Genomic DNA, 23,492 nt, shown 5'->3' with positions numbered 1-23,492 from the left:
TATTATAACTCCATTATGGGTGTCGTATCCGAGGTTCTCTAGGGTGCAGAGAATGATTTTGTGATGATTTTTGAAATCCAAGATGGCCGCCGCACAAAATTATAATTTAACAATATGGATATCGTGCCCGAGGTTCTCGAGGGTGCAGAAAACAATTTTGGGATCAATTTTAAATCCGAGATGGCCGCCGTTTAAAATTATGATAACTACATTATGGTTATCGTATCAGAGGTTCTCGAGGATGCAGAAAACGATTTTGTGATCATTTTTCAAATCCAAGATGGCCGCCGCTTAAAAGTATGATAGCTACATTATGGGTATCGTATCCGAAGTTCTCGAGAGTGCTGAGAACGATATTGTAATCATTTTTCAAATCCAAGAGGGCCGCCGTGCAATATTATGATCACAAAAATATGGGTATCGTATCCGAGGTTCTCGAGAGTGCAGAGAATGATTTTGTGATCATTTTTCAAATCCAAGATGGCTGCCGCTCAAAAGTATGATAACTACATTATGGTTATCGTATCAGAGGTTCTCGAGGATGCAGAAAACGATTTTGTGATCATTTTTCAAATCCAAGATGGCCGCCGCTTAAAAGTATGATAGCTACATTATGGGTATCGTATCCGAAGTTCTCGAGGGTGCTGAGAACGATATTGTAATCATTTTTCAAATCCAAGAGGGCCGCCGTGCAATATTATGATCACAAAAGTATGGGTATCGTATCCGAGGTTCTCGAGAGTGCAGAGAATGGTTTTGTGATCATTTTTCAAATCCAAGATGGCTGCCGCTCAAAAGTATGATAACTCCATTATGGGTGTCGTATCCGAGGTTCTCTAGGGTGCAGAGAATGATTTTGTGATGATTTTTCAAATCCAAGATGGCCGCCGCACAAAATTATAATTTAACAATATGGATATCGTGCCCGAGGTTCTCGAGGGTGCAGAAAACAATTTTGGGATCAATTTTAAATCCGAGATGGCCGCCGTTTAAAATTATGATAACTACATTATGGTTATCGTATCAGAGGTTCTCGAGGATGCAGAAAACGATTTTGTGATCATTTTTCAAATCCAAGATGGCCGCCGCTTAAAAGTATGATAGCTACATTATGGGTATCGTATCCGAAGTTCTCGAGGGTGCTGAGAACGATATTGTAATCATTTTTCAAATCCAAGAGGGCCGCCGTGCAATATTATGATCACAAAAATATGGGTATCGTATCCGAGGTTCTCGAGAGTGCAGAGAATGATTTTGTGATCATTTTTCAAATCCAAGATGGCTGCCGCTCAAAAGTATGATAACTACATTATGGGTATCGTATCCGAGGTTCTCGAGGGTGCTGAGAACGATTTAGTGATCATTTTTCTAATCCAAGATGGCCGCCGCACAAAACTATGTTTTCAGCAATATGGGTATCGTATCCGAGGTTCTCGAGGGTGCAGAGAACGATTTGGTGATCATTTTTCAAATCCAAGATGGCCGCCGCACAAAATTATGATTTGAGCAATATGGAAATCGTGTCCGAGTTTCTCGAGGTTGCAGAGAACAATTCTGTGATCATTTTTTAAATCCATGAGGGCTGCCGCAAACAATTATGTTTTTCAGCAATATGGATATCGTGGCCGAGGTTCTCGAGGGTGCACAGAACGATTTTGTGATCATTTTTGAAATCCAAGATGGCCGCCGCTCAAAAGTATGATAACTACATTATGGGTATCGTATCCGAGGTTCACGAGGGTGCAGAGAACAATTCTGTGATCATTTTTGAAATCCAAGAGGGCTGCCGCAAACAATGTTGTTTTCAGCAATATGGTTACCATATCCGAGCTTCTCGAGAGTGCACAGAACGATTTTGTGATCAATTTTGAAATCAAAGATGGCCGCCGCTCAAAGTTATTATAACTCCATTATGGGTGTCGTATCCGAGGTTCTCTAGGGTGCAGAGAATGATTTTGTGATAATTTTTGAAATCCAAGATGGCCGCCGCACAAAATTATGATTTTAGCAATATGGATATCGTGCCCGAGGTTCTCGAGGGTGCAGAGAACGATTTTAGGATCATTTTTCAAATCGAAGATGGCCGTCGCTCAAAAGCATGATAACTACATTATGGGTATCGTATCCGAGGTTCTCGAGGGTGCTCAGAACGATTTTGTGATCATTTTTCAAATCCAAGATGGCCGCCACTCAAAATTATGATTTCAGCAACATGGATTTCGTATCCAAGATTCTCGAGGGTGCAAAGAACGATTTGGTGATCATTTTTCAAATCCATGTTGGCCGCCGCACAAAATTATGATTTTAGCAATATGGATATCGTGTCCGAGGTTCTCGAGGGTGCAGAGAACGATTTGATGATCAATTTTCGAATCCGAGATTGCCGCCGCACAAAATTATGATTTCAGCAATTTGGATATCATACCCGAGGTTCCCGAGGGTGCAGAGAAAAATTCTGTGATCATTTTTTAAATCCAAGAGGGGTGCCGCAAACAATTATGTTTTCAGCAATATGGATATCGTGGCCGAGGTTCTCGATGGTGCAGAAAACCATTTTGGGATCATTTTTAAATCCGAGATGGCCGCCGCTCAAAATTATGATAGCTACATAATGGGTATTGTATCCGAGGTTCTCGAGGGTGCAGAGAACAATTCAGTGATCATTTTCGAAATCCAAGAGGGCTGCCGCAAACAATATTGTTTTCAGCAATATGGTTATCGTATCCGAGGTTCTCGAGAGTGCACAGAACGATTTGTGATCATTTTTGAAATCCAAGATTGCCGCCGCTCAAAATTATGATAACTACACTATGGGTATCGTATCCGAGGTTCTCGAGGGTGCTGAGAACGATTTTGTGATCATTTTTCTAATTCAAGGTGGCCGCTGCACAAAATTATGATTTCAGCAATATGGATATCGTGTCCGAGATTCTCGAGGGTGCAGAGAACGATTTGGTGATCATTTTTCAAATCCAAGATGGCCGCCGCTCAAAATTATGATAACTCCATTATGGGTGTCGTATCCGAGGTTCTCGAGGGTGCAGAGAACGATTTTATGATCATTTTTCAAATCGAAGATGGCCGCCGATCAAAAGCATGATAATTCCATTATGGGTATCGTATCCGAGGTTCTCGAGGGTGCTGAGAACGATTTAGTGATCATTTTTCTAATCCAAGATGGCCGCCACTCAAAATTATGATTTCAGCAACATGGATTTCGTATCCAAGATTCTCGAGGGTGCAAAGAACGATTTGGTGATCATTTTTCAAATCCATGTTGGCCGCCGCACAAAATTATGATTTTAGCAATATGGATATCGTGTCCGAGGTTCTCGAGGGTGCAGAGAACGATTTGATGATCAATTTTCGAATCCGAGATTGCCGCCGCACAAAATTATGATTTCAGCAATTTGGATATCATACCCGAGGTTCCCGAGGGTGCAGAGAAAAATTCTGTGATCATTTTTTAAATCCATGAGGGCTGCCGCAAACAATTATGTTTTTCAGCAATATGGATATCGTGGCCGAGGTTCTCGAGGGTGGACAGAACGATTTTGTGATCATTTTTGAAATCCAAGATGGCCGCCGCTCAAAAGTATGATAACAACATTATGGGTATCGTAACCGAGTTTCACAAGGGTGCAGAGAACAATTCTGTGATAATTTTTGGAATCCAAGAGGGCTGCCGCAAACAATAATGTTTTCAGCAATATCGTTATCATATCCGAGCTTCTCGAGAGTGCACAGAATGATTTTGTGATCAATTTTGAAATCAAAGATGGCCGCCGCTCAAAGTTATTATAACTCCATTATGGGTGTCGTATCCGAGGTTCTCGAGGGTGCAGAGAATGATTTTGTGATGATTTTTGAAATCCAAGATGGCCGCCGCACAAAATTATGATTTTAGCAATATGGATATCGTGCCCGAGGTTCTCGAGGGTGCAGAGAACGATTTTATGATCATTTTTCAAATCGAAGATGACCACTAATCAAAAGCATGATAACTACATTATGGGTATCGTATCCGAGGTTCTCGAGGGTGCTGAGAACGATTTTGTGATCATTTTTCAAATCCAAGATGGCCGCCGCACAAAATTATGATTTCATCAATATGGATATCGTACCCGAGGTTCTCGAGGGTGCAGAGAACGATTTTGGTGATCATTTTTCAAATCCAAGATGGCCGCCGCACAAAATTATAATTTAACAATATAGATATCGTGCCCGAGGTTCTCGAGGGTGCAGAAAACAATTTTGGGATCAATTTTAAATCCGAGATGGCCGCCGTTTAAAATTATGATAACTACATTATGGTTATCGTATCAGAGGTTCTCGAGGATGCAGAAAACGATTTTGTGATCATTTTTCAAATCCAAGATGGCCGCCGCTTAAAAGTATGATAGCTACATTATGGGTATCGTATCCGAAGTTCTCGAGGGTGCTGAGAACGATATTGTAATCATTTTTCAAATCCAAGAGGGCCGCCGTGCAATATTATGATCACAAAAATATGGGTATCGTATCCGAGGTTCTCGAGAGTGCAGAGAATGATTTTGTGATCATTTTTCAAATCCAAGATGGCTGCCGCTCAAAAGTATGATAACTACATTATGGGTATCGTATCCGAGGTTCTCGAGGGTGCTGAGAACGATTTAGTGATCATTTTTCTAATCCAAGATGGCCGCCGCACAAAACTATGTTTTCAGCAATATGGGTATCGTATCCGAGGTTCTCGAGGGTGCAGAGAACGATTTGGTGATCATTTTTCAAATCCAAGATGGCCGCCGCACAAAATTATGATTTGAGCAATATGGAAATCGTGTCCGAGTTTCTCGAGGTTGCAGAGAACAATTCTGTGATCATTTTTTAAATCCATGAGGGCTGCCGCAAACAATTATGTTTTTCAGCAATATGGATATCGTGGCCGAGGTTCTCGAGGGTGCACAGAACGATTTTGTGATCATTTTTGAAATCCAAGATGGCCGCCGCTTAAAAGTATGATAACTACATTATGGATATCGTAACCGAGTTTCACGAGGGTGCAGAGAACAATTCTGTGATAATTTTTGGAATCCAAGAGGGCTGCCGCAAACAATAATGTATTCAGCAATATGGTTATCATATCCGAGCTTCTCGAGAGTGCACAGAACGATTTTGTGATCAATTTTGAAATCAAAGATGGCCGCCGCTCAAAGTTATTATAACTCCATTATGGGTGTCGTATCCGAGGTTCTCTAGGGTGCAGAGAATGATTTTGTGATGATTTTTGAAATCCAAGATGGCCGCCGCACAAAATTATAATTTAACAATATGGATATCGTGCCCGAGGTTCTCGAGGGTGCAGAAAACAATTTTGGGATCAATTTTAAATCCGAGATGGCCGCCGTTTAAAATTATGATAACTACATTATGGTTATCGTATCAGAGGTTCTCGAGGATGCAGAAAACGATTTTGTGATCATTTTTCAAATCCAAGATGGCCGCCGCTTAAAAGTATGATAGCTACATTATGGGTATCGTATCCGAAGTTCTCGAGGGTGCTGAGAACGATATTGTAATCATTTTTCAAATCCAAGAGGGCCGCCGTGCAATATTATTATCACAAAAATATGGGTATCGTATCCGAGGTTCTCGAGAGTGCAGAGAATGATTTTGTGATCATTTTTCAAATCCAAGATGGCTGCCGCTCAAAAGTATGATAACTACATTATGGTTATCGTATCAGAGGTTCTCGAGGATGCAGAAAACGATTTTGTGATCATTTTTCAAATCCAAGATGGCCGCCGCTTAAAAGTATGATAGCTACATTATGGGTATCGTATCCGAAGTTCTCGAGGGTGCTGAGAACGATATTGTAATCATTTTTCAAATCCAAGAGGGCCGCCGTGCAATATTATGATCACAAAAATATGGGTATCGTATCCGAGGTTCTCGAGAGTGCAGAGAATGATTTTGTGATCATTTTTCAAATCCAAGATGGCTGCCGCTCAAAAGTATGATAACTCCATTATGGGTGTCGTATCCGAGGTTCTCTAGGGTGCAGAGAATGATTTTGTGATGATTTTTCAAATCCAAGATGGCCGCCGCACAAAATTATAATTTAACAATATGGATATCGTGCCCGAGGTTCTCGAGGGTGCAGAAAACAATTTTGGGATCAATTTTAAATCCGAGATGGCCGCCGTTTAAAATTATGATAACTACATTATGGTTATCGTATCAGAGGTTCTCGAGGATGCAGAAAACGATTTTGTGATCATTTTTCAAATCCAAGATGGCCGCCGCTTAAAAGTATGATAGCTACATTATGGGTATCGTATCCGAAGTTCTCGAGGGTGCTGAGAACGATATTGTTATCATTTTTCAAATCCAAGAGGGCCGCCGTGCAATATTATGATCACAAAAATATGGGTATCGTATCCGAGGTTCTCGAGAGTGCAGAGAATGATTTTGTGATCATTTTTCAAATCCAAGATGGCTGCCGCTCAAAAGTATGATAACTACATTATGGGTATCGTATCCGAGGTTCTCGAGGGTGCTAAGAACGATTTAGTGATCATTTCTCTAATCCAAGATGGCCGCCGCACAAAACTATGTTTTCAGCAATATGGGTATCGTATCCGAGGTTCTCGAGGGTGCAGAGAACGATTTGGTGATCATTTTTCAAATCCAAGATGGCCGCCGCACAAAATTATGATTTGAGCAATATGGAAATCGTGTCCGAGTTTCTCGAGGTTGCAGAGAACAATTCTGTGATCATTTTTTAAATCCATGAGGGCTGCCGCAAACAATTATGTTTTTCAGCAATATGGATATCGTGGCCGAGGTTCTCGAGGGTGCACAGAACGATTTTGTGATCATTTTTGAAATCCAAGATGGCCGCCGCTCAAAAGTATGATAACTACATTATGGGTATCGTATCCGAGGTTCACGAGGGTGCAGAGAACAATTCTGTGATCATTTTTGAAATCCAAGAGGGCTGCCGCAAACAATGTTGTTTTCAGCAATATGGTTACCATATCCGAGCTTCTCGAGAAAGCACAGAACGATTTTGTGATCAATTTTGAAATCAAAGATGGCCGCCGCTCAAAGTTATTATAACTCCATTATGGGTGTCGTATCCGAGGTTCTCTAGGGTGCAGAGAATGATTTTGTGATAATTTTTGAAATCCAAGATGGCCGCCGCACAAAATTATGATTTTAGCAATATGGATATCGTGCCCGAGGTTCTAGAGGGTGCAGAGAACGATTTTAGGATCATTTTTCAAATCGAAGATGGCCGTCGCTCAAAAGCATGATAACTACATTATGGGTATCGTATCCGAGGTTCTCGAGGGTGCTCAGAACGATTTTGTGATCATTTTTCAAATCCAAGATGGCCGCCACTCAAAATTATGATTTCAGCAACATGGATTTCGTATCCAAGATTCTCGAGGGTGCAAAGAACGATTTGGTGATCATTTTTCAAATCCATGTTGGCCGCCGCACAAAATTATGATTTTAGCAATATGGATATCGTGTCCGAGGTTCTCGAGGGTGCAGAGAACGATTTGATGATCAATTTTCGAATCCGAGATTGCCGCCGCACAAAATTATGATTTCAGCAATATGGATATCATACCCGAGGTTCCCGAGGGTGCAGAGAAAAATTCTGTGATCATTTTTTAAATCCAAGAGGGGTGCCGCAAACAATTATGTTTTCAGCAATATGGATATCGTGGCCGAGGTTCTCGATGGTGCAGAAAACCATTTTGGGATCATTTTTAAATCCGAGATGGCCGCCGCTCAAAATTATGATAGCTACATAATGGGTATTGTATCCGAGGTTCTCGAGGGTGCAGAGAACAATTCAGTGATCATTTTCGAAATCCAAGAGGGCTGCCGCAAACAATATTGTTTTCAGCAATATGGTTATCGTATCCGAGGTTCTCGAGAGTGCACAGAACGATTTTGTGATCATTTTTGAAATCCAAGATTGCCGCCGCTCAAAATTATGATAACTACACTATGGGTATCGTATCCGAGGTTCTCGAGGGTGCTGAGAACGATTTTGTGATCATTTTTCTAATTCAAGGTGGCCGCTGCACAAAATTATGATTTCAGCAATATGGATATCGTGTCCGAGATTCTCGAGGGTGCAGAGAACGATTTGGTGATCATTTTTCAAATCCAAGATGGCCGCCGCTCAAAATTATGATAACTCCATTATGGGTGTCGTATCCGAGGTTCTCGAGGGTGCAGAGAACGATTTTATGATCATTTTTCAAATCGAAGATGGCCGCCGATCAAAAGCATGATAATTCCATTATGGGTATCGTATCCGAGGTTCTCGAGGGTGCTGAGAACGATTTAGTGATCATTTTTCTAATCCAAGATGGCCGCCGCACAAAACTATGTTTTCAGCAATATGGGTATCGTATCCGAGGTTCTCGAGGGTGCAGAGAACGATTTGGTGATCATTTTTCAAATCCAAGATGGCCGCAGCACAAAATTATGATTTGAGCAATATGGAAATCGTGTCCGAGTTTCTCGAGGTTGCAGCGAACAATTCTGTGATCATTTTTTAAATCCATGAGGGCTGCCGCAAACAATTATGTTTTTCAGCAATATGGATATCGTGGCCGAGGTTCTCGAGGGTGGACAGAACGATTTTGTGATCATTTTTGAAATCCAAGATGGCCGCCGCTCAAAAGTATGATAACTACATTATGGGTATCGTAACCGAGTTTCACAAGGGTGCAGAGAACAATTCTGTGATAATTTTTGGAATCCAAGAGGGCTGCCGCAAACAATAATGTTTTCAGCAATATGGTTATCATATCCGAGCTTCTCGAGAGTGCACAGAACGATTTTGTGATCAATTTTGAAATCAAAGATGGCCGCCTCTCAAAGTTATTATAACTCCATTATGGGTGTCGTATCCGAGGTTCTCGAGGGTGCAGAGAATGATTTTGTGATGATTTTTGAAATCCAAGATGGCCGCCGCACAAAATTATGATTTTAGCAATATGGATATCGTGCCCGAGGTTCTCGAGGGTGCAGAGAACGATTTTATGATCATTTTTCAAATCGAAGATGACCACTAATCAAAAGCATGATAACTACATTATGGGTATCGTATCCGAGGTTCTCGAGGGTGCTGAGAACGATTTTGTGATCATTTTTCAAATCCAAGATGGCCGCCGCACAAAATTATGATTTCATCAATATGGATATCGTACCCGAGGTTCTCGAGGGTGCAGAGAACGATTTTGGTGATCATTTTTCAAATCCAAGATGGCCGCCGCACAAAATTATAATTTAACAATATAGATATCGTGCCCGAGGTTCTCGAGGGTGCAGAAAACAATTTTGGGATCAATTTTAAATCCGAGATGGCCGCCGTTTAAAATTATGATAACTACATTATGGTTATCGTATCAGAGGTTCTCGAGGATGCAGAAAACGATTTTGTGATCATTTTTCAAATCCAAGATGGCCGCCGCTTAAAAGTATGATAGCTACATTATGGGTATCGTATCCGAAGTTCTCGAGGGTGCTGAGAACGATATTGTAATCATTTTTCAAATCCAAGAGGGCCGCCGTGCAATATTATGATCACAAAAATATGGGTATCGTATCCGAGGTTCTCGAGAGTGCAGAGAATGATTTTGTGATCATTTTTCAAATCCAAGATGGCTGCCGCTCAAAAGTATGATAACTACATTATGGGTATCGTATCCGAGGTTCTCGAGGGTGCTGAGAACGATTTAGTGATCATTTTTCTAATCCAAGATGGCCGCCGCACAAAACTATGATTTCAGCAATATGGGTATCGTATCCGAGGTTCTCGAGGGTGCAGAGAACGATTTGGTGATCATTTTTCAAATCCAAGATGGCCGCCGCACAAAATTATGATTTGAGCAATATGGAAATCGTGTCCGAGTTTCTCGAGGTTGCAGAGAACAATTCTGTGATCATTTTTTAAATCCATGAGGGCTGCCGCAAACAATTATGTTTTTCAGCAATATGGATATCGTGGCCGAGGTTCTCGAGGGTGCACAGAACGATTTTGTGATCATTTTTGAAATCCAAGATGGCCGCCGCTCAAAAGTATGATAACTACATTATGGGTATCGTAACCGAGTTTCACCAGGGTGCAGAGAACAATTCTGTGATAATTTTTGGAATCCAAGAGGGCTGCCGCAAACAATAATGTTTTCAGCAATATGGTTATCATATCCGAGCTTCTCGAGAGTGCACAGAACGATTTTGTGATCAATTTTGAAATCAAAGATGGCCGCCGCTCAAAGTTATTATAACTCCATTATGGGTGTCGTATCCGAGGTTCTCGAGGGTGCAGAGAATGATTTTGTGATGATTTTTGAAATCCAAGATGGCCGCCGCACAAAATTATGATTTTAGCAATATGGATATCGTGCCCGAGGTTCTCGAGGGTGCAGAGAACGATTTTAGGATCATTTTTCAAATCGAAGATGGCCGTCGCTCAAAAGCATGATAACTACATTTTGGGTATCGTAACCGAGTTTCACGAGGGTGCAGAGAACAATTCTGTGATAATTTTTGGAATCCAAGAGGGCTGCCGCAAACAATAATGTTTTCAGCAATATGGTTATCATATCCGAGCTTCTCGAGAGTGCACAGAACGATTTTGTGATCAATTTTGAAATCAAAGATGGCCGCCGCTCAAAGTTATTATAACTCTATTATGGGTATCGTATCCGAGGTTCTCGAGGGTGCTGAGAACGATTTTGTGATCATTTTTCAAATCCAAGATGGCCGCCACTCAAAATTATGATTTCAGCAACATGGATTTCGTATCCAAGATTCTCGAGGGTGCAAAGAACGATTTGGTGATCATTTTTCAAATCCATGATGGCCGCCGCACAAAATTATGATTTTAGCAATATGGATATCGTGTCCGAGGTTCTCGAGGGTGCAGAGAACGATTTGATGATCAATTTTCGAATCCGAGATTGCCGCCGCACAAAATTATGATTTCAGCAATATGGATATCGTACCCGAGGTTCCCGAGGGTGCAGAGAAAAATTCTGTGATCATTTTTTAAATCCAAGAGGGGTGCCGCAAACAATTATGTTTTCAGCAATATGGATATCGTGGTCGAGGTTCTCGATGGTGCAGAAAACCATTTTGGGATCATTTTTAAATCCGAGATGGCCGCCGCTCAAAATTATGATAGCTACATAATGGGTATTGTATCCGAGGTTCTCGAGGGTGCAGAGAACAATTCAGTGATCATTTTCGAAATCCAAGAGGGCTGCCGCAAACAATATTGTTTTCAGCAATATGGTTATCGTATCCGAGGTTCTCGAGAGTGCACAGAACGATTTTGTGATCATTTTTGAAATCCAAGATTGCCGCCGCTCAAAATTATGATAACTACACTATGGGTATCGTATCCGAGGTTCTCGAGGGTGCTGAGAACGATTTTGTGATCATTTTTCTAATTCAAGGTGGCCGCTGCACAAAATTATGATTTCAGCAATATGGATATCGTGTCCGAGATTCTCGAGGGTGCAGAGAACGATTTGGTGATCATTTTTCAAATCCAAGATGGCCGCCGCTCAAAATTATGATAACTCCATTATGGGTGTCGTATCCGAGGTTCTCGAGGGTGCAGAGAACGATTTTATGATCATTTTTCAAATCGAAGATGGCCGCCGATCAAAAGCATGATACCTCCATTATGGGTATCGTATCCGAGGTTCTCGAGGGTGCTGAGAACGATTTTCTGATCATTTTTCAAATCCAAGATGGCCGCCGCACATAATTATGATTTCATCAATATGGATATCGTACCCGAGGTTCTCGAGGGTGCAGAGAACGATTTTGGTGATTATTTTTCAAATCCAAGATGGCCGCCGCACAAAATTATGATTTTAGCAATATGGATATCGTGCCCGAGATTCTCGAGGGTGCAGAGAACGATTTGGTGATCATTTTTCAAATCCAAGATGGCCGCCGCTCAAAATTATGATAACTCCATTATGGGTGTCGTATCCGAGGTTCTCGAGGGTGCAGAGAACGATTTTATGATCATTTTTCAAATCGAAGATGGCCGCCGATCAAAAGCATGATACCTCCATTATGGGTATCGTATCCGAGGTTCTCGAGGGAGAACTCGATGAGGGAGTTCTCGCTGAGAACGATTTTGTGATCATTTTTCAAATCCAAGATGGCCGCCGCACATAATTATGATTTCATCAATCATTATGGGTATCGTATCCGAGGTTCTCGAGGGAGAACTCGCTGAGGGAGTTCTCGCTGAGAACGATTTTGTGATCATTTTTCAAATCCAAGATGGCCGCCGCACATAATTATGATTTCATCAATATGGATATCGTACCCGAGGTTCTCGAGGGTGCAGAGAACGATTTTGGTGATTATTTTTCAAATCCAAGATGGCCGCCGCACAAAATTATGATTTTAGCAATATGGATATCGTGCCCGAGGTTCTCGAGGGTGCAGAGAACGATTTTATGATCATTTTTCAAATCGAAGATGGCCGCCGCTCAAAAGCATGATAACTACATTATGGGTATCGTCTCCGAGGTTCTCGAGGGTGCTGAGAACGATTTTGTGATCATTTTTCAAATTCAAGATGGCCGCCGCACAAAATTATGATTTCATCAATATGGATATCGTACCCGAGGTTCTCGAGGGTGCAGAAAAGGATTTTGGTGATCATTTTTCAAATCCAAGATGGCCGCCGCACAAAATTAATATTTTAGCAATATGGATATCGTGTCCGAGGTTCTCGAGGGTTCAGAAAACAATTTTGGGATCAATTTTAAATCCAAGATGGCCGCCGTTTAAAATTATTATAACTACATTATGGTTATCGTATCAGAGGTTCTCGAGGATGCAGAAAACGATTTTGTGATCATTTTTCAAATCCAAGATGGCCGCCGCTTAAAAGTATGATAACTACATTATGGGTATCGTATCCGAGGTTCTCGAGGGTGCTGAGAACGATTTTGTGATCATTTTTCAAATCCAAGATGGCCGCCGCTCAAAATTATGATTTCAGCAACATGGATTTCGTATCCAAGATTCTCGAGGGTGCAAAGAACGATTTGGTGATCATTTTTCAAATCCATGATGGCCGCCGCACAAAATTATGATTTTAGCAATATGGATATCGTGTCCGAGGTTCTCGAGGGTGCAGAGAACGATTTGATGATCAATTTTCGAATCCGAGATTGCCGCCGCACAAAATTATGATTTCAGCAATATGGATATCGTACCCGAGGTTCCCGAGGGTGCAGAGAAAAATTCTGTGATCATTTTTTAAATCCAAGAGGGGTGCCGCAAACAATTATGTTTTCAGCAATATGGATATCGTGGCCGAGGTTCTCGATGGTGCAGAAAACCATTTTGGGATCATTTTTAAATCCGAGATGGCCGCCGCTCAAAATTATGATAGCTACATAATGGGTATTGTATCCGAGGTTCTCGAGGGTGCAGAGAACAATTCAGTGATCATTTTCGAAATCCAAGAGGGCTGCCGCAAACAATATTGTTTTCAGCAATATGGTTATCGTATCCGAGGTTCTCGAGAGTGCACAGAACGATTTTGTGATCATTTTTGAAATCCAAGATTGCCGCCGCTCAAAATTATGATAACTACACTATGGGTATCGTATCCGAGGTTCTCGAGGGTGCTGAGAACGATTTTGTGATCATTTTTCTAATTCAAGGTGGCCGCTGCACAAAATAATGATTTCAGCAATATGGATATCGTGTCCGAGATTCTCGAGGGTGCAGAGAACGATTTGGTGATCATTTTTCAAATCCAAGATGGCCGCCGCTCAAAATTATGATAACTCCATTATGGGTGTCGTATCCGAGGTTCTCGAGGGTGCAGAGAACGATTTTATGATCATTTTTCAAATCGAAGATGGCCGTCGATCAAAAGCATGATACCTCCATTATGGGTATCGTATCCGAGGTTCTCGAGGGTGCTGAGAACGATTTTGTGATCATTTTTCAAATCCAAGATGGCCGCCGCACATAATTATGATTTCATCAATATGGATATCGTACCCGAGGTTCTCGAGGGTGCAGAGAACGATTTTGGTGATTATTTTTCAAATCCAAGATGGCCGCCGCACAAAATTATGATTTTAGCAATATGGATATCGTGCCCGAGGTTCTCGAGGGTGCAGAGAACGATTTTATGATCATTTTTCAAATCGAAGATGGCCGCCGCTCAAAAGCATGATAACTACATCATGGGTATCGTCTCCGAGGTTCTCGTGGGTGCTGAGAACGATTTTGTGATAATTTTTCAAATTCAAGATGGCCGCCGCACAAAATTATGATTTCATCAATATGGATATCGTACCCGAGGTTCTTGAGGGTGCAGAAAAGGATTTTGGTGATCATTTTTCAAATCCAAGATGGCCGCCGCACAAAATTATGATTTTAGCAATATGGATATCGTGTCCGAGGTTCTCGAGGGTGCAGAAAACAATTTTGGGATCAATTTTAAATCCAAGATGGCCGCCGTTTAAAATTATTATAACTACATTATGGTTATCGTATCAGAGGTTCTCGAGGATGCAGAAAACGATTTTGTGATCATTTTTCAAATCCAAGATGGCCGCCGCTTAAAAGTATGATAACTACATTATGGGTATCGTATCCGAGGTTCTCGAGGGTGCTGAGAACGATTTTGTGATCATTTTTCAAATCCAAGATGGCCGCCGCTCAAAATTATGATTTCAGCAACATGGATTTCGTATCCAAGATTCTCGAGGGTGCAAAGAACGATTTGGTGATCATTTTTCAAATCCATGATGGCCGCCGCACAAAATTATGATTTTAGCAATATGGATATCGTGTCCGAGGTTCTCGAGGGTGCAGAGAACGATTTGATGATCAATTTTCGAATCCGAGATTGCCGCCGCACAAAATTATGATTTCAGCAATATGGATATCGTACCCGAGGTTCCCGAGGGTGCAGAGAAAAATTCTGTGATCATTTTTTAAATCCAAGAGGGGTGCCGCAAACATTTATGTTTTCAGCAATATGGATATCGTGGCCGAGGTTCTCGATGGTGCAGAAAACCATTTTGGGATCATTTTTAAATCCGAGATGGCCGCCGCTCAAAATTATGATAGCTACATAATGGGTATTGTATCCGAGGTTCTCGAGGGTGCAGAGAACAATTCAGTGATCATTTTCGAAATCCAAGAGGGCTGCCGCAAACAATATTGTTTTCAGCAATATGGTTATCGTATCCGAGGTTCTCGAGAGTGCACAGAACGATTTTGTGATCATTTTTCAAATCCAAGATGGCCGCCGCTCAAAATTATGATTTCAGCAACATGGATTTCGTATCCAAGATTCTCGAGGGTGCAAAGAACGATTTGGTGATCATTTTTCAAATCCATGATGGCCGTCGCACAAAATTATGATTTTAGCAATATGGATATCGTGTCCGAGGTTCTCGAGGGTGCAGAGAACGATTTGATGATCAATTTTCGAATCCGAGATTGCCGCCGCACAAAATTATGATTTCAGCAATATGGATATCGTACCCGAGGTTCCCGAGGGTGCAGAGAAAAATTCTGTGATCATTTTTTAAATCCAAGAGGGGTGCCGCAAACAATTATGTTTTCAGCAATATGGATATCGTGGCCGAGGTTCTCGATGGTGCAGAAAACCATTTTGGGATCATTTTTGAATCCGAGATGGCCGCCGCTCAAAATTATGATAGCTACATAATGGGTATTGTATCCGAGGTTCTCGAGGGTGCAGAGAACAATTCAGTGATCATTTTCGAAATCCATGATGGCCGCCGCACAAAATTATGATTTTAGCAATATGGATATCGTGTCCGAGGTTCTCGAGGGTGCAGAGAACGATTTGATGATCAATTTTCGAATCCGAGATTGCCGCCGCACAAAATTATGATTTCAGCAATATGGATATCGTACCCGAGGTTCCCGAGGGTGCAGAGAAAAATTCTGTGATCATTTTTTAAATCCAAGAGGGGTGCCGCAAACATTTATGTTTTCAGCAATATGGATATCGTGGCCGAGGTTCTCGATGGTGCAGAAAACCATTTTGGGATCATTTTTAAATCCGAGATGGCCGCCGCTCAAAATTATGATAGCTACATAATGGGTATTGTATCCGAGGTTCTCGAGGGTGCAGAGAACAATTCAGTGATCATTTTCGAAATCCAAGAGGGCTGCCGCAAACAATATTGTTTTCAGCAATATGGTTATCGTATCCGAGGTTCTCGAGAGTGCACAGAACGATTTTGTGATCATTTTTCAAATCCAAGATGGCCGCCGCTCAAAATTATGATTTCAGCAACATGGATTTCGTATCCAAGATTCTCGAGGGTGCAAAGAACGATTTGGTGATCATTTTTCAAATCCATGATGGCCGTCGCACAAAATTATGATTTTAGCAATATGGATATCGTGTCCGAGGTTCTCGAGGGTGCAGAGAACGATTTGATGATCAATTTTCGAATCCGAGATTGCCGCCGCACAAAATTATGATTTCAGCAATATGGATATCGTACCCGAGGTTCCCGAGGGTGCAGAGAAAAATTCTGTGATCATTTTTTAAATCCAAGAGGGGTGCCGCAAACAATTATGTTTTCAGCAATATGGATATCGTGGCCGAGGTTCTCGATGGTGCAGAAAACCATTTTGGGATCATTTTTGAATCCGAGATGGCCGCCGCTCAAAATAATGATAGCTACATAATGGGTATTGTATCCGAGGTTCTCGAGGGTGCAGAGAACAATTCAGTGATCATTTTCGAAATCCATGATGGCCGCCGCACAAAATTATGATTTTAGCAATATGGATATCGTGTCCGAGGTTCTCGAGGGTGCAGAGAACGATTTGATGATCAATTTTCGAATCCGAGATTGCCGCCGCACAAAATTATGATTTCAGCAATATGGATATCGTACCCGAGGTTCCCGAGGGTGCAGAGAAAAATTCTGTGATCATTTTTTAAATCCAAGAGGGGTGCCGCAAACAATTATGTTTTCAGCAATATAGATATCGTGGCCGAGGTTCTCGATGGTGTAGAAAACCATTTTGGGATCATTTTTAAATCCGAGATGGCCGCCGCTCAAAATTATGATAGCTACATAATGGGTATTGTATCCGAGGTTCTCGAGGGTGCAGAGAACAATTCAGTGATCATTTTCGAAATCCAAGAGGGCTGCCGCAAACAATATTGTTTTCACCAATATGGTTATCGTATCCGAGGTTCTCGAGAGTGCACAGAACGATTTTGTGATCATTTTTGAAATCCAAGATTGCCGCCGCTCAAAATTATGATAACTACACTATGGGTATCGTATCCGAGGTTCTCGAGGGTGCTGAGAACGATTTTGTGATCATTTTTCTAATTCAAGGTGGCCGCTGCACAAAATTATGATTTCAGCAATATGGATATCGTGTCCGAGATTCTCGAGGGTGCAGAGAACGATTTGGTGATCATTTTTCAAATCCAAGATGGCCGCCGCTCAAAATTATGATAACTCCATTATGGGTGTCGTATCCGAGGTTCTCGAGGGTGCAGAGAACGATGTTATGATCAGTTTTCAAATCGAAGATGGCCGGCGATCAAAAGCATGATAACTCCATTATGGGTATCGTATCCGAGGTTCTCGAGGGTGCTGAGAACGATTTTGTGATCATTTTTCAAATCCAAGATGGCCGCCGCACATAATTATGATTTCATCAATATGGATATCGTACCCGAGGTTCTCGAGGGTGCAGAGAACGATTTTGGTGATTATTTTTCAAATCCAAGATGGCCGCCGCACAAAATTATGATTTTAGCAATATGGATATCGTGCCCGAGGTTCTCGAGGGTGCAGAGAACGATTTTATGATCATTTTTCAAATCGAAGATGGCCGCCGCTCAAAAGCATGATAACTACATTATGGGTATCGTCTCCGAGGTTCTCGAGGGTGCTGAGAACGATTTTGTGATCATTTTTCAAATTCAAGATGGCCGCCGCACAAAATTATGATTTCATCAATATGGATATCGTACCCGAGGTTCTCGAGGGTGCAGAGAAGGATTTTGGTGATCATTTTTCAAATCCAAGATGGCCTCCGCACAAAATTATGATTTTAGCAATATGGATATCGTGTCCGAGGTTCTCGAGGGTGCAGAAAACAATTTTGGGATCAATTTTAAATCCGAGATGGCCGCCGTTTAAAATTATTATAACTACATTATGGTTATCGTATCAGAGGTTCTCGAGGATGCAGAAAACGATTTTGTGATCATTTTTCAAATCCAAGATGGCCGCCGCTTAAAAGTATGATAACTACATTATGGGTATCGTATCCGAGGTTCTCGAGGGTGCTGAGAACGATTTTGTGATCATTTTTCAAATCCAAGATGGCCGCCGCTCAAAATTATGATTTCAGCAACATGGATTTCGTATCCAAGATTCTCGAGGGTGCAAAGAACGATTTGGTGATCATTTTTCAAATCCATGATGGCCGCCGCACAAAATTATGATTTTAGCAATATGGATATCGTGTCCGAGGTTCTCGAGGGTGCAGAGAACGATTTGATGATCAATTTTCGAATCCGAGATTGCCGCCGCACAAAATTATGATTTCAGCAATATGGATATCGTACCCGAGGTTCCCGAGGGTACAGAGAAAAATTCTGTGATCATTTTTTAAATCCAAGAGGGGTGCCGCAAACAATTATGTTTTCAGCAATATGGATATCGTGGCCGAGGTTCTCGATGGTGCAGAAAACCATTTTGGGATCATTTTTAAATCCGAGATGGCCGCCGCTCAAAATTATGATAGCTACATAATGGGTATTGTATCCGAGGTTCTCGAGGGTGCAGAGAACAATTCAGTGATCATTTTCGAAATCCAAGAGGGCTGCCGCAAACAATATTGTTTTCAGCAATATGGTTATCGTATCCGAGGTTCTCGAGAGTGCACAGAACGATTTTGTGATCATTTTTGAAATCCAAGATTCCCGCCGCTCAAAATTTTGATAACTACACTATGGGTATCGTATCCGAGGTTCTCGAGGGTGCTGAGAACGATTTTGTGATCATTTTTCTAATTCAAGGTGGCCGCTGCACAAAATTATGATTTCAGCAATATGGTTATCGTGTCCGAGATTCTCGAGGGTGCAGAGAACGATTTGGTGATCATTTTTCAAATCCAAGATGGCCGCCGCTCAAAATTATGATAACTCCATTATGGGTGTCGTATCCGAGGTTCTCGAGGGTGCAGAGAACGATTTTATGATCATTTTTCAAATCGAAGATGGCCGCCGATCAAAAGCATGATAACTCCATTATGGGTATCGTATCCGATGTTCTCGAGGGTGCTGAGAACGATTTTGTGATAATTTTTCAAATCCAAGATGGCCGCCGCACATAATTATGATTTCAGCAATATGGATATCGTACCCGAGGTTCTCGAGGGTGCAGAGAATGATTTTGGTGATTATTTTTCAAATCCAAGATGGCCGCCGCACAAAATTATGATTTTAGCAATATGGATATCGTGCCCGAGGTTCTCGAGGGTGCTGAGAACGATTTAGTGATCATTTATCTAATCCAAGATGGCCGCCGCACAAAATTATGTTTTCAGCAATATGGGTATCGTATCCGAGGTTCTCGAGGGTGCTGAGAACGATTTTGTGATGATTTTTCAAATCCAAGATGGCTGCCGCACAAAATTATGACTTCAGCAATATGGATATCGTAATCGGGTTCTCGAGGGTGCAGAGAACGATTTGGTGATCATTTTTCAAATCCAAGATGGCCGCCGCACAAAATTATGATTTTAGCAATATGGATATCGTGTCCGAGTTTCTCGAGGTTGCAGAGAACAATTCAGTGATCATTTTTTAAATCCATGAGGGCTGCCGCAAACAATTATGTTTTTCAGCAATATGGATATCGTGGCCGAGGTTCTCGAGGGTGCAGAAAACAATTTTGGGATCATTTTTAAATCCGAGATGGCCGCCACTTAAAAGTATGATAACTAGATTATGGGTATTGTATCCGATGTTCTCGAGGGTGCAGTGAACGATTTTGTGATCATTTTTCAAATTCAAGATGGCCGCCGCTTAAAAGTATGATAACGACAGTATGGGTATCGTATCCGAGGTTCTCGAGGGTGCTGAGAACGATATTGTAATTATTTTTCAAATCCAAGAGGGCCGCCGTGCAAGATTATGATCACAAAAATATGGGTATCGTATCCGAGGTTCTCGAGAGTGCAGAGAACGATTTTGTCAACATTTTTCAAATCCAATATGGCCGCCGCTTAAAAGTATTATAACTACATTATGGGTATCGTGTCCGAGGTTCTTGAGGGTGCTGAGAACGATATTGTTATCTTTTTTCAAATCCAAGAGGGCCGCCGTGCAAGATTATGATCACAAAAATATGGGTATCGTATCCGAGGTTCTCGAGAGTGCAGAGAACGATTTTGTGATCATTTTTCAAATCCAAGAGGGCTGCCGCAAACAATATTGTTTTCAGCAATATGGTTATCATATCCGAGCTTCTCGAGAGTGCACAGAACGATTTTATGATCATTTTTCAAATCGAAGATTGCCGCCGCTCAAAAGCATGATAACTACATTATGGGTATCGTATCCGAGGTTCTCGAGGGTGCAGAGAATGATTTTGTGATCATTTTTGAAATCCAAGAGGGCTGCCGCAAACAATATTGTTTTCAGAAATATGGTTATCATATCCGAGCTTCTCGAGAGTGCACAGAACGATTTTGTGATCATTTTTGAAATCCAAGATGGCCGCCGCTCAAAATTATGATAACTCCATTATGGGTGTCGTATCCGAGGTTCTCGAGGGTGCAGAGAACGATTTTGTCATCATTTTTCAAATCCAATATGGCCGCCGCTTAAAAGTATTATAACTACATTATGGGTATCGTGTCCGAGGTTCTTGAGGGTGCTGAGAACGATATTGTTATCTTTTTTCAAATCCAAGAGGGCCGCCGTGCAAGATTATGATCACAAAAATATGGGTATCGTATCCGAGGTTCTCGAGAGTGCAGAGAACGATTTTGTGATCATTTTTCAAATCCAAGAGGGCTGTCGCAAACAATATTGTTTTCAGCAATATGGGCATCGTATCCGAGGTACTCGAGCGTGCACAGAACGATTTTGTGATCATTTTTGAAATCCAAGATTGCCGCCGCTCAAAAGTATGATAACTACATTATGGGTATCGTATCCAAGGTTCACGAGGATGCAGAGAACAATTCTGTGATCATTTTTGAAATCCAAGAGGGCTGCCGCAAACAATATTGTTTTCAGAAATATGGTTATCATATCCGAGCTTCTCGAGAGTGCACAGAACGATTTTGTGATCATTTTTGAAAACCAAGATGGCCGCCGCTCAAAATTATGATAACTCCATTATGGGTGTCGTATCCGAGGTTCTAGAGGGTGCAGAGAACGATTTTATGATCATTTTTCGAATCGAAGATGGCCGCCGATCAATAGCATGATAACTACATTATGGGTATCGTATCCGAGGTTCTCGAGGGTGCTGAGAACGATTTTGTGATCATTTTTCAAATCAAAGATGGCCGCCGCACAAAATTATGATTTTAGCAATATGGATATCGTGCCCGAGGTTCTCGAGGGTGCAAAAAACAATTTTGGGATCAATTTAAAATCCGAGATGGCCGCCGTTTAAAATTATGATAACTCCATTATGGTTATCGTATCAGAGGTTCTCGAGGATGCAGAAAACGATTTTGTGATCATTTTTCAAATCCAAGATGGCCGCCGCACAAAACTATGTTTTCAGCAAAATGGGTATCGTATCCGAGGTTCTCGAGGGTGCTGAGAACGATATTGTAATCATTTTTCAAATCCAAGAGGGCCGCCGTGCTAGATTATGACCACAAAAATATGGGTATCGTATCCGATGTTCTCGAGAGTGCAGAGAACGATTTTGTGATCATTTTTCAAATCCAAGAGGGCTGCCGCAAACAATATTGTTTTCAGCAATATGGTTATCATATCCGAGGTTCTCGAGGGTGCTGAGAACGATATTGTAATCATTTTTCAAATCCAAGAGGGCCGCCGTGCAAGATTATGATCACAATAATATGGGTATCGTTACCGAGGTTCTCAAGAGTGCAGAGAATGATTTTGTGATCATTTTTCAAATCCATGATGGCCGCCGCTCAAAAGTATGATAACTACATAATGGGTATCGTATCCGAGGTTCTCGAGGGTGCTGAGAACGATTTAGTGATCATTTTTCTAATCCAAGATGGCCGCCGCACAAAACTATGTTTTCAGCAATATGGGTATCGTATCCGAGGTTCTCGAGGGTGCTGAGAACGATATTGTAATCATTTTTCAAATCCAAGAGGGCCGCCGTGCTAGATTATGACCACAAAAATATGGGTATCGTATCCGATGTTCTCGAGAGTGCAGAGAATGATTTTGTGATCATTTTTCAAATGCAAGATGGCCGCCGCTCAAAAGTATGATAACTACATTACGGGTATCGTATCCGAGGTTCTCGAGGGTGCTGAGAACGATTTAGTGATCATTTTTCTAATCCAAGATGGCCGCCGCACAAAACTATGTCTTCAGTAATATGGGTATCGTATCCGAGGTTCTCGAGGGTGCTGAGAACGATTTTGTGATCATTTTTCAAATCCAAGATGGCCGCCGCACAAAATTATGACTTCAGCAATATGGATATTGTACCCGAGGTTCTCGAGGGTGCAGAAAACAATTTTGGGATCAATTTTAAATCCGAGATGGCCGCCGTTTCAAATTATGATAACTACATTATGGTTATCGTATCAGAGGTTTTCGAGGATGCAGAAAACGATTTTGTGATCATTTTTGAAATCCAAGATGGCCGCCGCACAAAATTATGATTTTAGCAATATGGATATCGTGCCCGAGGTTCTCGAGGGTGCAGAAAACAATTTTGGGATCAATTTTAAATCCGAGATGGCCGCCGTTTAAAATTATGGTAACTACATTATGGTTATCGTAACAGAGGTTCTCGAGGATGCAGAAAACGATTTTGTGATCATTTTTCAAATCCAAGATGGCCGCCGCTTAAAAGTATGATAACTACATTATGGGTATCGTATCCGAGGTTCTCGAGGGTGCTGAGAACGATATTGTAATCATTTTTCAAATCCAAGAGGGCCGCCGTGCAAGATTATGTTCACAAAAATATGGGTATCGTATCCGAGGTTCTCGAGAGTGCAGTGAATGATTTTGTGATCATTTTTCAAATCCATGATGGCCGCCGCTCAAAAGTATGATAACTACATTATGGGTATCGTATCCAAGGTTCTCGAGGGTGCTGAGAACGATTTAGTGATCATTTTTCTAATCTAAGATGGCCGCCGCACAAAACTATGTTTTCAGCAATATGGGTATCGTATCCGAGGTTCTCGAGCGTGCTGAGAACGATATT

This window comes from Leptidea sinapis, chromosome 26, assembly GCF_905404315.1.
Source record: "Leptidea sinapis chromosome 26, ilLepSina1.1, whole genome shotgun sequence".
NCBI classification, from domain to species: Eukaryota; Metazoa; Arthropoda; class Insecta; order Lepidoptera; family Pieridae; genus Leptidea; species Leptidea sinapis.
Note: the sequence above shows the minus strand (reverse complement) of the source record.